Here is a 14,621-nt window from a genome sequence, read left to right on the forward strand (position 1 = left end):
TTGGATCATTTATGTGTATATTTTCTACTGTGGGTTGCTTGTTCATGTTGCTTCTCAATATTTGCAGAAAGGCATATAATTATGTACTATTTACCGATATATCATTCTATTAAGTATATAAACCTTTTTCTTTACTGTATATTGAAAGCATATTTCTCATTATTTAACTACACATTCTATATTGAACTTATTTGATATACAGAGGTAAGTATCTACATTGTTCTTTTATTACATCTTTTACTGGATAAGCATGTACCTTTACTATTTGTTAACTGATTTCACCTTTTTCTCTAAATATTTATATGTTGTGGATTTGTTGCTGAGTTTTATATTATATATCAAAGAATTATTCATTTTTGTGGCAGTGCCAGACTGCTTATACTATTGCAAAATTAAAAAGCATTTAATTATCCAAATGTGCCTGTTTTCCTTTGTTGCTCTTTTACATTTTATTTTTTAAAACAATTTGTCTCCAGTTTCTGGTCCAGCGGGTAAGGAACTTGGAAGTCATCCCTCTCATGCTCAAGATAAGAAAACAGTTGAACAGACTGAAAATCAACAGCTCTTCTTAGATCCATCAGAGAACTGAGGTCACAGGGAAAACCACAGACACAAAAATTGGAGGAACTGAGGAGCACATCTTCCTGAAGTCATGACAAGAAACCATTTCCAGAGCCATTAGCAGAATAGAGATACTTCAACTATAATTGAAAAATTGTTGGAGGCCTCATTGTGGACAAGCTTGAAAAATAAAATCTCTAAGGAGACCCAGTATTTGGGATGCTCCCTACATTATTGGTCCAGTTTTAGGTTTGTAGACCAGAGAAAAATCCCCTTGTGCTTCTAGCTAGGAAAGAGGAAAAGAGTCATTTTGAAATAGGCCCAGAGTATTCTCATATTAATAAGGCCTGCTTGCAAGGGAAACTATTTTACCAGAGCCTAGTCTGCAGGGGTTTTCCAACCTTAGGAAAGGGAAATGCACAATTGCAGAACCCTCAAGCCACCTATCTCACCTATGTAGTGGAAACTGAGGACTTGAAAAGGTTACAGCCCAGGAGCACAAGCTTCTAAATGAGTGAAACTTAATTTTTTATTTTTTATTTTTGAATAAAGGTAGATTTATTTAGAGAGATACATACTGCATAGAGTGTAAGGCAAAAGAAAGGCAAGGAAAGAAGTGTGGGAATTGGGTGCTTAGGTTAAAGTAAAAGTAGGTACACACTCCATTGACAAAGTGTGGGCCATCTCCGAAGCTGAGGGAGCAAAAAAGGCGAGTGAAACCTAATTATGACTATAGGATGTTTCCTGTCCTGGACACCTTACCACAATAAGAAACAGGCTTCCTAAAGAACAGCAGGGGAGTACAACTGGAACAACTGCAGGTGTCAGAATTTATTTTAAAAGAAGTTTTGAGGAAAATTCAAAAATACCAGAGGAGACACAAACAAAGACATCAAAGAAAATCTATACCAAGGATTATCACAGTCAAACTGCAGTATATCAAATACTATGAGAAAATATTGAAAAAATCCAGAGGTAAAAAACATCTAATCTGCAAAGCCTATAGAAAAACAAGGGTAACAATTATATCAGACTTTTCTTCAAAAACCATGTAAATAAGAAGACAATGGAAGGAAAAAAAAAAAACAATGAAAGAAAAAAAAAAACAAATATAATTCTTTAACTAGCAAACCATCTTTTAAAAATGAATGAGAAATGAACACTTACTCAAAAGGAAATAATTTTTTTGAGGGACTTTGTTGCCAGTAGGTCTATCTTGCAAAAAATAACAGAATTTCTTCAAAAAGAAGGAAAATAATAAAGGTCAGAAATTCAGTTCTAAATGAAGAAATAATATGACAGGAGTAATATATAAATACAAATTACAAATTTTTTCTTATTCTAATTTACCTATAAGATAACAATTTGTTCAAAATAATAATGACAACAATGTGTTTATAGCTTATGGATGAGTGAAATGAATGACAGAAATGCTATAACGATTGGCAGGCAGGAATTGGGAATACTTTGTTATAAAGTACTTGCACTACCCATGAAAGCATATAGTGCTGTTAAAAGTGGATTTGCAAACTTCATGGCAAACAAAAAAATTATTAAAGAAGTATAGTTAATATTTTAATAAGAATATAACATGGAATCATATGAAATAATTAAAACCAGAGAAGGAAAACCAGAAAAGTAGAAGACAAAGAAAGTAACAAAAATCAAGGACAAAAAATATTATAGATATTAATCCAACTGTATCAATAATCATTTTAACTGTCAATGGTCTAAATATACTAATTAAAAGACATAGGCTGTCAAGGTAGATAAAAAGAATAAGAAGACACCAATATACATTTTCTACAAGAAATTCATTTTAAGTATAAAGACACAAAGAGATTAAAAGTAAGGGATAGGGAAAGATATACAACATTTACACTAATGAAAATAAATATTGAGTAGATATAATAAGTTCAGACAAAGAAGACTAGGGCAAGAAAAATGATCAGAGACAAAGAGATATATTACATAATGATAAAGGAATTGTATCTCTAAAAAGACATAATAATTCTTAATGTATATGTGCCCAATAACAGTGTGTCAAAATACATTAGAAAAAAACTGATAGAATTGCAAGGAGAAATAAGTGAATTCACTATTACATTTGGCAACGTCAACACTTTTTTTTATCAGTAACTGACAGGTCTAGAGGCAGAAAATCAGTAAAGATGTAGTTGAACTCAATAACACTATCAATCAACTGGATCTAATTAACCTCTATAGAATACTTCATTCAACAATGGCAGAATACACATTCTTCCCAATCTCACATGGAACACTCATTGAGATAGACCACCTTCTGGGCCATAAGACAGACCCTAACAAATTCAAAAGAATAAAAATCATACAAAATATGCCCTCAGACAATAATGGAATGAACCAATAACAGAAAGCTAAAAAACCCTGAAGTATGTGAGGATTAAATAACACACTTCTGAATAACATATGAGTCACGTAAATTCCAAGAGAAATTTTTAAAATTTTTTTAATAATTTATGAGGTGCAGCAAAATCTTAGTGGGAAATGAATAACACTGAATGCTTATACTAGACAATAACAAAGTTCTAAGTACAATAGTTTATGCCTCCACCATAGGAAATTGGAAAAAGAAGAGAAATTAAATCCAAAGTAAGTAGAAGAAAATAAATAATGAAAACTAAAACAAAAATTAACAAATTGGAAAATAAGAAATCAATAGAGAAAATGAATGAAACCAAGAGCTTCTTTTTTGTGAATATCAATAAAATTGATAAATGTGTAGGTAGGCTAACTAAAAAAAAAGCCACAAATTATTAATATCGAAAATGAAAAAAGGATTGTTACTACTGACCCCATGGATCAAAAAAAAGTTAATAAAGAAATATTATGAAAAACTCTATGGCCAAAACTTTCATAACTGAGGTGAAATGGAGCAATTCTTGGAAACTTAATTTTGCAAAACTCACACAAGAAGAAATATATAATCTGAATAGGTCTGTATTTTTTTTTAACAAAATTAGATCAATAATTAATAACCTTTCAAAATAGAAAGCACCAGACTCAGATGGGGTCACTAGTAACATCTGCCAACATTTAAAGAAGAAATACCATTTCTCTACAATATCTTCTAGAAAATAGAAGAAGGAATACTTGTTAACTCATTCTACGAGGTCAGCAGTACACCACTATCAAAATCAGACCATGGCATTACAAGAAAGGAAAAATACAGACTAATACATTTCATGAACATATATGCAAAATTCCTCAACAAAGTATTTACAAATCAAATTCAACAATGTATACAAAGAACTATTCAGTACATCCAAGTGGAATTTATTCCAGGTGTGTGAGACTGGTTTGATAGTTGCATAGCAATTGATATAATCTATCACATCAATAGGCTAAAGTAGAAAAATCATATGATTATACTAATGAATGCTGAAAAAAATTATACGACAAAGTCTAACATCCATTCATAGGAAAAATTCTCAGAAAATTAAGAATGGAGGGGAACTTCCTCAACTTGATTAAAAAAGTCTATAACTAACATATTTGATAGTGAGAAACTAGATGCTTTTCTTCTAAGATCAGAAACAAGGCAGGAATTTCCTCTCTCACCAATTCTAATCTGTATTTTACTGGAGTTCCTAGCTCATGCAATATAACATAAACATAATAAAAGATATACAGATCAGATAGGAAGAAATAAAACTGTTGTGTTCTCAGATAACATGATTATTTATGTAGATAATCCTAAAAAATTATTAACAAAAACCCTGGAATTAATAACAATTACAGTATTGAAGGATGCAAGGTTAACACACCAAATTTAACTGCTTTTTTATATACCAGCAGATAATAATTGGAATTTAGAATTAAAAATACAATGCAGTTTACATTAGCATCAAAAAATTAAAATATTTTGTTATAAAACTAGTAAAATATGTACAGCAGCTATATAGGGAAAATTATAATACTCTGATGAAATAAATAAAACAGATCTAAGTAAGTAAAGATATATTTCATATAATTGGAATATTGATCTCTAGATTCAACACAATACCAGTAAATTATTTTGTGATAATTGAAATGCCAATTCTAAAGTTTATATGTAAAGGCAAAAGACTCAGGATACCCAACACTATATTGAAAGAGAAAATGAAATCACAAGTCTGACACTACCTAACTTCAAGATTTACTATAAATCCACAGTAATCAAGAAAACTTGATATTTGCAATAAAAATAAGACAAGCATATCAATGAAAAAAATACAGAATCTAGAAATAGTCATCTTTGATAAAGAAGCAAAGGCAATCTCATGGAGAAAGGATTTTTTTTTTTTTTTAACAAATAATGCTGGAACAACTGGACCATCACATCCAAAAAAAAAAAAAAAAAAAAGAAGCTAGACCTAGTTTGCACTTTTAACAAACATTAACTCAAAAAGGAGCATAGACCTAAATTTAAAATGCAAAACTGTGAAATTCTGAGAAAATATAGGAAAAAAATATTAGCTGAACTTGGGTCTGGTAATGATATTTTAGATACAACACCAAATTTCTGTGAAAGAAATAATTGATAAACTAGACTTCATTTAAATTAAATACTTCTGCTTTGCAAAAGGCATTGTCAAGGCAACGAGAAAACAAGCCACAGACGGGGAGAAAATATTTACAAGAGACACATCTGATAAAGGACTCATCAAAATATGTAAATAACTTAAAACTCAACAACACAACAACCTGGTTAAAAATGGCCTAAAGACCTTAACAGACATCTCAACAAAGAAGATATATAGATGGAAAATAAACATATGAAAAGATGTTCCTCACCATCAGAGAAACACAAATGAACAATGAGTTACTATTAAGCACCTGTTAGAATTGCTAAACTCCAAACACTGGCAAGAACAAATGCTTGTGAAGATATGGAGTTACAGGAACTTTCATTCATTGCTGATGGGAATGCAAAATGGTACAATTTGGATCATTTGGCAATTTCTTAAAAAACTGAATATAGACTTGCCATACAGTCAATCAACTGTGCTCCTTTGTATTTACCCAAATGAGTTGAAAACATCTACCTACAAAAAAACCTGCACACAAATGTTTTTAAAGCTTTATTCATAATTGATAAACTTGGAAGCAATCAGGATGTCCTTCAGTAGGGGGATGGATATACAAACTGTGGTATGGAATACTATTTAGTGATAAAAAGAATTGAAGTATTAAGCCAGGAAGACAGTGAGTGATCTAAAATGCATAATACTAAGTTAAAGAAGCCAATCTGAAAATGCTATACACTCTATGATTACATCTGTACAGCACACTGAAAAAGGCAAAACTATGAAGATGATTAAAAGATGAGTGGATGCCAGGGTTGGGAAATAAGAAGGAAAGATGAGTAGGTGAAGTACAGGGGATTTTTTAGACAGTGGAACTATTCTGTATGATACTATAATGGTGAATACATGCCATTATACATTTGTCAAAACCCTTAGAATATACAATGCAGAGTGGAAGGTAACATATGAACTTTTGCTAATAATCATGCATCAATATTGGCTCATCAATTGTAACAAATGCATCACACTAATGAAAGATGTGAAAAATAGGGGAAACTCTGTGATGGGGTATATGGGAACTCTGTTCTTTCCACTCAGTTTTTCTATAACCCTAAAACTGTTCTAAAAATAATCTATTAATTTATTTTTAAAAAAACCCTTAATATATTCTTCCTGGTCTTATTTCAACTTGCTTTATTCTATAGTGGCGAGTGTTTATGCTTTGGAACTAGATAGATAAAAGGTCAAATTCAGGCTCTGTGATGTATCTGTTACACGGTATTGGAACATTTACTTTGTAACTATCTGTCTCACTTTCCTCACCTGTACGTTGGTCTTAACATTGCATTCATTTAAGGCGAATGTAGACTTCTTTTATTTCTTAACTTTTATATATTGGAAAATATTGTGTATATTGTCATATTTGGGTCAGCTATTTCTTGTCTTTTACCCCTTTCCCTCCCTCCACTTCCTGAAGGCATGAACTCATTTATTCTCATACTAGTATGATCGATGTAGGTATATGTGAGAATAAGCAGAAGTTTTCCCCATTAGAGAATTGCTATGGGGATGTGCTTAAGGTACAACATCTTTGTTCTGCTTTCAAAACCAGGATAAAGGATAATTTTGGGCAGTGAAAAAATATATATATATATACAAATTTAAGACTAAAACACAGACAAAGGAAATTCTTCACCATATCCTGGAGAGTATGCTCTCCTGCTCACTCTCTCTCTTCCCTTTTATATCCCTTATATCCCAGTGTTGAAGTGTAAAATTGAGTCTAACTATTAAAAGACAACTATCAAGAATATCTGTCTTACATGTACAGAGAATCTTGCTGTTTATGAAGCTCTTGCATATTTCTCATTTCATGTAATGCTTCCAAAAGCCCTATGAGTAGTTGGGGCCAAGGTCTGAACTATGATAATTATGATTATGCAACATACATTCCTTCAGGTTTTTGATGGAGATCTGACACTTCTATGTAGTTTAAAACATGGACTAGATATTCTTTCTCCATTTCCTTCCCAACTTTCTGAATTTTGTGATTTATTCTTGATCTGTAGCCAATAACTCTGCTTCACATTAAGAGATTTTATGTGTGTGTGTAAGCATGTATGCTCCTTATTTTTGTTGGTGTTATTGTTTGTAGTACTCAGATCTTTTTAGTTGTTATCCCTCATCATTCCTCTCTCTGGCCCATTTATTTCTGTCATTATTTTAATATGCATATTTGTGTTAACACTATAAAATTTTTGAACCTACATAATAAAATTTTTATATATGAATCTTATGATGTGAGATAATGTTTTATCTAATATTTAAATAATAATAAATTCTGATATCTAACATTCGATTTGCCTTAAGAAGTACTAGACCAGTACGTTTGCAGTGTGTCTTAAGATGACAATTATAATTGCATTTTTCAGTATACCTCATAATTTGTCACTTTTAAAAGCTTTTTTTGCTTTTTTCTGTAATATTTTAAAATTTATGGTTCTTTTATTTAGTGAAAAAAGAAAAAGTATATCTACATATGCAATTTAGTTAAGTGGCCAGAATTTCATTGCCTCCCCATTTAATAATTCTCTACTTTCCAAAAAATATATTTTGGAAATATCTACACTCATTAAGCTCATTTTGGTAATTCATCTCAATTACCTAAGTCCTCTTAAATGGACAGGTATTTTTTCCTACAAATAGATATATAGGATACAAAAATTGATGTGCTGGTCACAAATATCAAATTAGCCATTAAACCAGTAAGAGAGTAACATAAGAGAAATAAATATGGAGGAGGCATTTTGAAAAGAAAGAACTCGAATACTTATTATTTTTAGGAAATATGGTTATCTGAGAAGACTCCACAGGTAAGCTGTTTTCACTAATAAGAGTTTACCAAGAAGGCTAGGAAGTAAACCAATGGAGAAGAATCATTGATTCTCAAAACTTTAGCAATACCCAGTCAGAAAGTATAATATAGCAATAAAACTATAAGGGAGCTAACAGTAAGCCTGTATTAGTTTTCTATTGCTGAATAGCAAGTTACTACACACACACACACACCCAAAAAAGTAAGAGAATTTAGAAGCTTGTCTTTCTTTTCATTTAATCACCAGTTTTTCATTAAAGATTATAATAAAAGTGTATCATTTTACCACTCTTTCTGTAGCATTTTCAAAAAGTTCAAAAAATTGAACATGGGCTCACAAGGTTACTTGGAGCCAATTCATTGAAATGACATTTTTTTCAGAAGGATTTTCCAACATAATTGTGAAGAATAGATTTACACCTGCAAAGTGCCAAACTTCAGTCAGAAGGTGACCAGAGATATAATGATTTAAATGCTGTTAGTGTGGAATTGATTCCCTGATGGCCCTGATTTACCATTGCTCTTTTTAGACAATGGCACATTTTTACCTCAGTTTCATTTATATTGTGCTACATTTTGGTCAGTTTTCCCCTATAATTAAGCAATTGAGCATAGAACATTAAACCTTGCAGAAAGGTTCATTTTCAAGGGGTACACCTAAGTATAAAAGACATGATTCAGAATATGTTAGTATTAGAATTTTTATCATACAGTATCACATAGGCTGGCATAATTGAAATGCTAGAGTTTTAGAAGTTTAACGTAATAAAACATGAGTTTCATTTGTGTGTGTGTGTGCTTAAGTGATTAGATTTCCATCTTGTAACCATAATAGAAATGTATAGTACAACACTTAAGCATATTTAAGACTATATTTTGATTAAAGAGACTGCGTTGGTTAATCCTTAAATGGAACTCACCATAACACCTTGCCATGTTTTGATTTCAATCAAATGTACTTGCTGTTTTCATTAGAATAAAGCCTTATTAATTTGAATTCCACTTGTTTGTAATTCATGTAACTTAAATATAGGACTGGGATCAAATTTGTTTCTATCATTTTTATGAATAAAATATTTGTTTAAGAAATTAATTATTTAACCAAAATTGATAATGAGTAAAGAGAAAAAATATATTTTAAAACCCTGTTTACAGTGCACAATTGCATATAAAATTCAATATTTTAATTACTGATTAGTTTTACCTACTCATCAAATCTTATTTCATTGGACCTGATAGAGATTTAATAGTGGGCATTGTGTTGAAATTTTTTAAGTTTTTTTTTAAAATATATTTTTATTGAAGTATAGTCAGTTTACAATGTTGTGTCAATTTCTGGTGAATAACACAATACTTCAGTCATAAGGAACATACATATATTCTTTTTAACCATAAGTTACTACAAGATATTGAATATAGTTCCCTGTGCTCTACAGTATAAGCTTGTTTATCTATTTTCTATATAGTAGTTAGTATCTACAAATTTCAAACTCCCAATATATCCCTTCCCACCCCTCTACCCCCCGGTAACCACAAGTCTGTTTTCTATGTCTGTGAATTTATTTCCGTTTTGTAAATAAGTTTGTTTGTCTTTTTTTTTTTTTTTTTCCTAGGTTCCACATATAAGTGATATCATACAAATATTTACTAAGCACCTTGTGCAAAATATAAGACAAGACACCCTGGGAATGCATAGAAAGAGTAAGACGTGGTTCTTACCTTTAGGGAACTCACAGTTGTGAGAGGGAGCTAGAAGTATGAATATTAAACAACTGGAAAAAATACAAGAGATGAAGAAGATTATAGTATAAACAGAGAAGATGGAACCAACTTAAAATCAGCTAAATTCCCAGAATCATTTTGAAAGTACTGGATGTAAGACTGGATTGCACAAATAGCTAAAATCATGAAGTCTGTGAATACCAATGAGAATTAAATGGAAGAGACAGACATTATAAAGCTTTCCCATAGAAAATACTACTTAGATTTTCAATGGATATCTTGGCAGTAGAGAAATAAAAATATAAAATATGACTAATAGTTATATACAGAGTATGAAAATGATAATTCCATTAATATAATAAGTATACAAAGACTTACAGGGTAAGAGTTGGTAAAGGTGATTAAAGTAGTTTAGGAATAGTTAGCACCATAATAAATGTTAAATCAGAGTTACTCCTGCATAATTCACCAATATGGGAGGTCCTATCTATTAGATAGCAGAGCCCTAAATCCTCTTGCTTTGTTTTGGGCATGGTTTGGTATGTGCAGATCTGTAGTTCAATGTCTGATTCTTTTACCTCTGTTCACATCATCCCTTTAAATTACCACAGGGTTTCTCACATTGTTACAATACTTCCCTATACAACTGTACTATTGTTATAGTCTGAATGTTTATTTCTCCTCAAATTTCTTATGTTGAAACCTAATCCTTAATGTGATACTATTTGGAGCTGGGGCCTTTGGAAGGTAATTAGGTTTACATGAAGTCATTAGGGTGGAGCCTCCATGATGGGATTAGGACCCTTATAAGGAGATGAAGAGCCGAGAACTCTCTCTCCATCTTGTGAGCATGCAGCAAGTAGACAGCCATCTGCAAACCAGGGAGCAGGCCCTCACAAAGAGCCTGATCATTCTGGCTCCCTGATCTTGGTCATCTAGTCTCCAGAACAGTAAGAAATAAATTGTTGTTGTTTCAGCCATCCAGTTTATGGTCATTTGTTTTAGCCCAAACTGACCAAGACAATTATTGAGCATCAAAATAGGTTGTACTATCTCTAACAACTTGGCCTCTTTTCTAAGGATTCAGTGACCATGCCATGTTATCTTTTGTAGTACAAAGTATCAAGCGTCATATAAGAGTTCACCATAGTTGACAGGATGTTTTGAATTTACCATCATTAGTCTCAAATTGGAAGTGGCAGTCCTAGCAATTTCTGAAGTCTACTTCCCATTGATTTGAGGGTTTAAATTATTAAAGCTACTTGCTCAGAACTCTCTATACTGTTTATGAGTATAGTGGGGCAATAGATGGCTTGAAAGTAGAGTCTCAGAAATAACATCTTCTATTCTCAACAAAACATCAAATTGTCACTCCAGTTTATAGTTCCTCTTTCCACTAAGAGATAGCACAAGAAGGAATGGAGTGGGAGAAAAGAGAAAGATTAAAGAAACAGAATAAATGACTGTCAGAATTGTACTTTATTTGATGATGAATTTGATAGCTGTCTTAACATTGCAAACTAGAAGAATTTGTTATCTCATCCTAGTTTTCTGCTGACATTTATAGCCATTGCAAAACCAATTAACTGTCAATCTTTCTTCAGAAGGCCATAGCTCAGTATTTTCAAAGGATACAAGGATGCACTGATCCCTGAGAGATTTAATAAGGTGTGAATCCCTTGAGAAGATGATTTATCATTTACCAGTTTATCAATCAGCAAGTATTTATTGACTACCTATGATATATGAGGCATTGTGAAGTATAATAAAGAAGTATAATTAATTTATGCATTTAACACCCATTTTTGAGTGCTTATTAAGTAAAAGATCTTGCTCTTAAGCACAAAGATACAGTCTAGATGGGGATATTGACAAATGAAACAATCAGAAAATGATCTGTAAAATACTTTATTCTAAGTTAGATAAGGTAAATTTTAGCACAAAAAGGGTTATTACCAAAAAAAAAAAAAAAAAAAAAAGGTTATTACCTCTGCATGGGCAAGGAAATACAATCAAAAAAAACCAATGAATAAAGTATCAAAGGTATACCTAAAATTCTCTGAATCTAAAAATTGATTAGACATACACAAATTAGAATAAAATCTCCCACCCTAAAACTTTTACAAGATTTTGAGTGATAGTTTTTATCTTTTATTGAAAAACTGTATGAAAAATTAAATGTAAAATATGTTTCTATCTTTATTTAATCCATATGGGAATTATAGTCTTGATGAATCCAAGGCCTACTTAGGGCTTATATTGTCCAACTTCTTTATTTTGTAAATGACAAAAGAATGGCACAGACAAATACTGCAATTCTGTATGTAAATTTATTTTTTTCTCTTATAAGACATCAAAGTAAAGATAAATCTTTCAGAAAAATAAAAATATTATTTTAAAGGAAATTCTTTTTTACAGGGGCATTAACTGGAATGAAGGTACTGTGAATTTTATGTTACTTTTATGATGGGAAATAAGACTTTAGGACAGAGGGGCTGAAGCATACTAATTCTTGACTTTACATTTTATAACATACCTAGATCAAAATCAGTGACGACAGTATGCACTAACCATGGAGTTGGGATAAGACAGTCATCATGCAAGTCTTTCAGCTTCTGAATAAAAATGAATAGTTTAATACATTTGGAAAGCAGAATAAATTCCGTTCCAGAACACCAAGTTAAACCTCTCTGTGATAATTAGCAAAACAAAATATTTAAGATCTAAAGCAATCAGAGAGGTTAATAAAACAAACAAAATTGCAAGTTCCAGGTGTTCTCACTGCAGACCAAAATCCAAAGAAAACATTTATCTTGATCAGAATCTACTTGCATCTCTAGTTTACACATACAGCATGTAAATATGACAGCAATATGAAATTAGGGTTTGACTGGAGTGACATAGGAAAGCTGCCCACATGTCTGTTTGCCAGGAAATCAGCCAAAATAGCAAAGCGCTACTGGAAATTCCCCTTGCAATGTTAAAATTAATGGAGAGCAGTTCATCCCTAAGCTAGTCCCAATTTTACTATATATACTGGCAAATTGAGTAGTTGGTGTTTTGTTTGCTTTTGCCTAATTAGTGCTGAAATTAGCTAATACTAACTATATTCATACACTAATAATTGGGATTTTTACACAAAATGTACTATGATTTTTTCCCCATTAGTTCAAATATTTTTAGCTTCTTCAGTTTATAATAATTAATATTACTAACAATAATGTCAATAGTGATTTAATCACTTATTTTTAGATATCATGGCTTAAGCTAATAAAAAAAATCATTGCTTTTGATGTTACTTCTCCTTTTTCATTTTTGGTGGCTTTTTAGGTAGAGTCCTTTTCTCTTTATATCACTGTAGTTTCTATATTTAGAAGTAGTAATTTATCAGAATTTTGTTAAGATAAATGTCTCCAATTTTAATCTTAGAATGATGGATACATTGAGAATGAAGAAAACTTCAGTAGTTTTCTAGACCAGAGAGTATAGAAAAGGTTTGAGAAATAAGATATTAGAAAAGTCTTGCAGAAAATATCCAACTGGGTAGAAAAAGGAATATTTAATTACTTCCTTTGAATCAGATATTTATTATTTTATTTTGTATAGATTTTTATTGAATTATATTTGGATTGCAATGTTGTGTTGAATCAGATATTTAGAACTGTCAAATTTTTGTTACTGAATTGTACTTTATATATAATAACAATAACCTCTTGCCATTTTTCAAATGACTCTATCAAAACAATAAGGAATTTAGTGGGACTCCTTATTATTCAAATCTTATTTAATTTTTTATACTAAATTTTCCATATAGCTTTTTATTGCTCAATCTAAATATCAAATCTTATAGCTCTCAAATATTGTAAATGCAATTTTTCCAAGATAATATTTTATGCAAAAAGTGATTCAGGATTCATTTGCTATAGGTTGTTCAGCCACATGAAATATTCCCTAAAGGTAAAATGTCATTTGGATTTGCAAGCAACTTGCAATTTTTTTTTATATATAGATACTCATAAAATGGTGGTTCTAAAAAAAATTGAGAATTCTACAAAACAATTGAAAAAGGAATAACAGATGAAACTTTAAAATATCCCTCTTGAACATACAGAAAAGTATTGGGTTCTTTCCTGATGTTCTATTTCTCTAGAATATGTAGATAAAAACACAGTGAGGCTTCTTAAATGTTGTGCAGGATTTTCCAGATGTGACTCAAAAAATTATCAAATGACTGCTGCTATTGAAATAATTTTCTTTTTCTTTTCTTTTTTTCCTTCATATTTTGCTAATACCACCTGGCAGATAGAGAAAAATAAGGATCAAACTTAATTTAGGCCAGTTTTATAAAATGCCAGTATGTCATCAAGTTGGATATTATTTGTAGCTTTACATGATAGATTATGACTAGTTTATAATTTCAGCTATTTTTATGATGAATACAATTTTGAGTAATTTCCCTCTCATTCTGGTTCTTTAATACAGGTTCTTAAAAGACTAAATTTAGTTTCTCTTTTCCATGGTTTGTAGCTTCTTCTACTCAATAGGCAACTGGAAAATAAGCCTTAGATTTTCATTTTTGAAATTGCATTATGTATTTCACTTTTCAGTATATTCAAGTTATCAAAAATTGAATAGTTCTTGGCATTTATTAAATGTATATATACATAATGTATGAAACCTTATTAAATAAATGTAATGTTATTTAATCATCACAACAGATCCATGAATGAGGCATTGTAAGTATTTTACAGAAGAGAAAACTGAGGCTCAGATAGATTTAGTAACCTGCTAAAATTCAAACAATATCAATTTTGACTTTTACTTCTTAATTTATTTACTTCTTTGACTAAAGTCTTTCATGTGTAAGAGCATTTATTAAATAGTGTTTACTGGCATTTTCATTATAGCTTGGTAGA

The sequence above is a fragment of the Camelus dromedarius genome, chromosome X (genome assembly GCF_036321535.1).
Source record: "Camelus dromedarius isolate mCamDro1 chromosome X, mCamDro1.pat, whole genome shotgun sequence".
Taxonomy (NCBI): Eukaryota; Metazoa; Chordata; class Mammalia; order Artiodactyla; family Camelidae; genus Camelus; species Camelus dromedarius.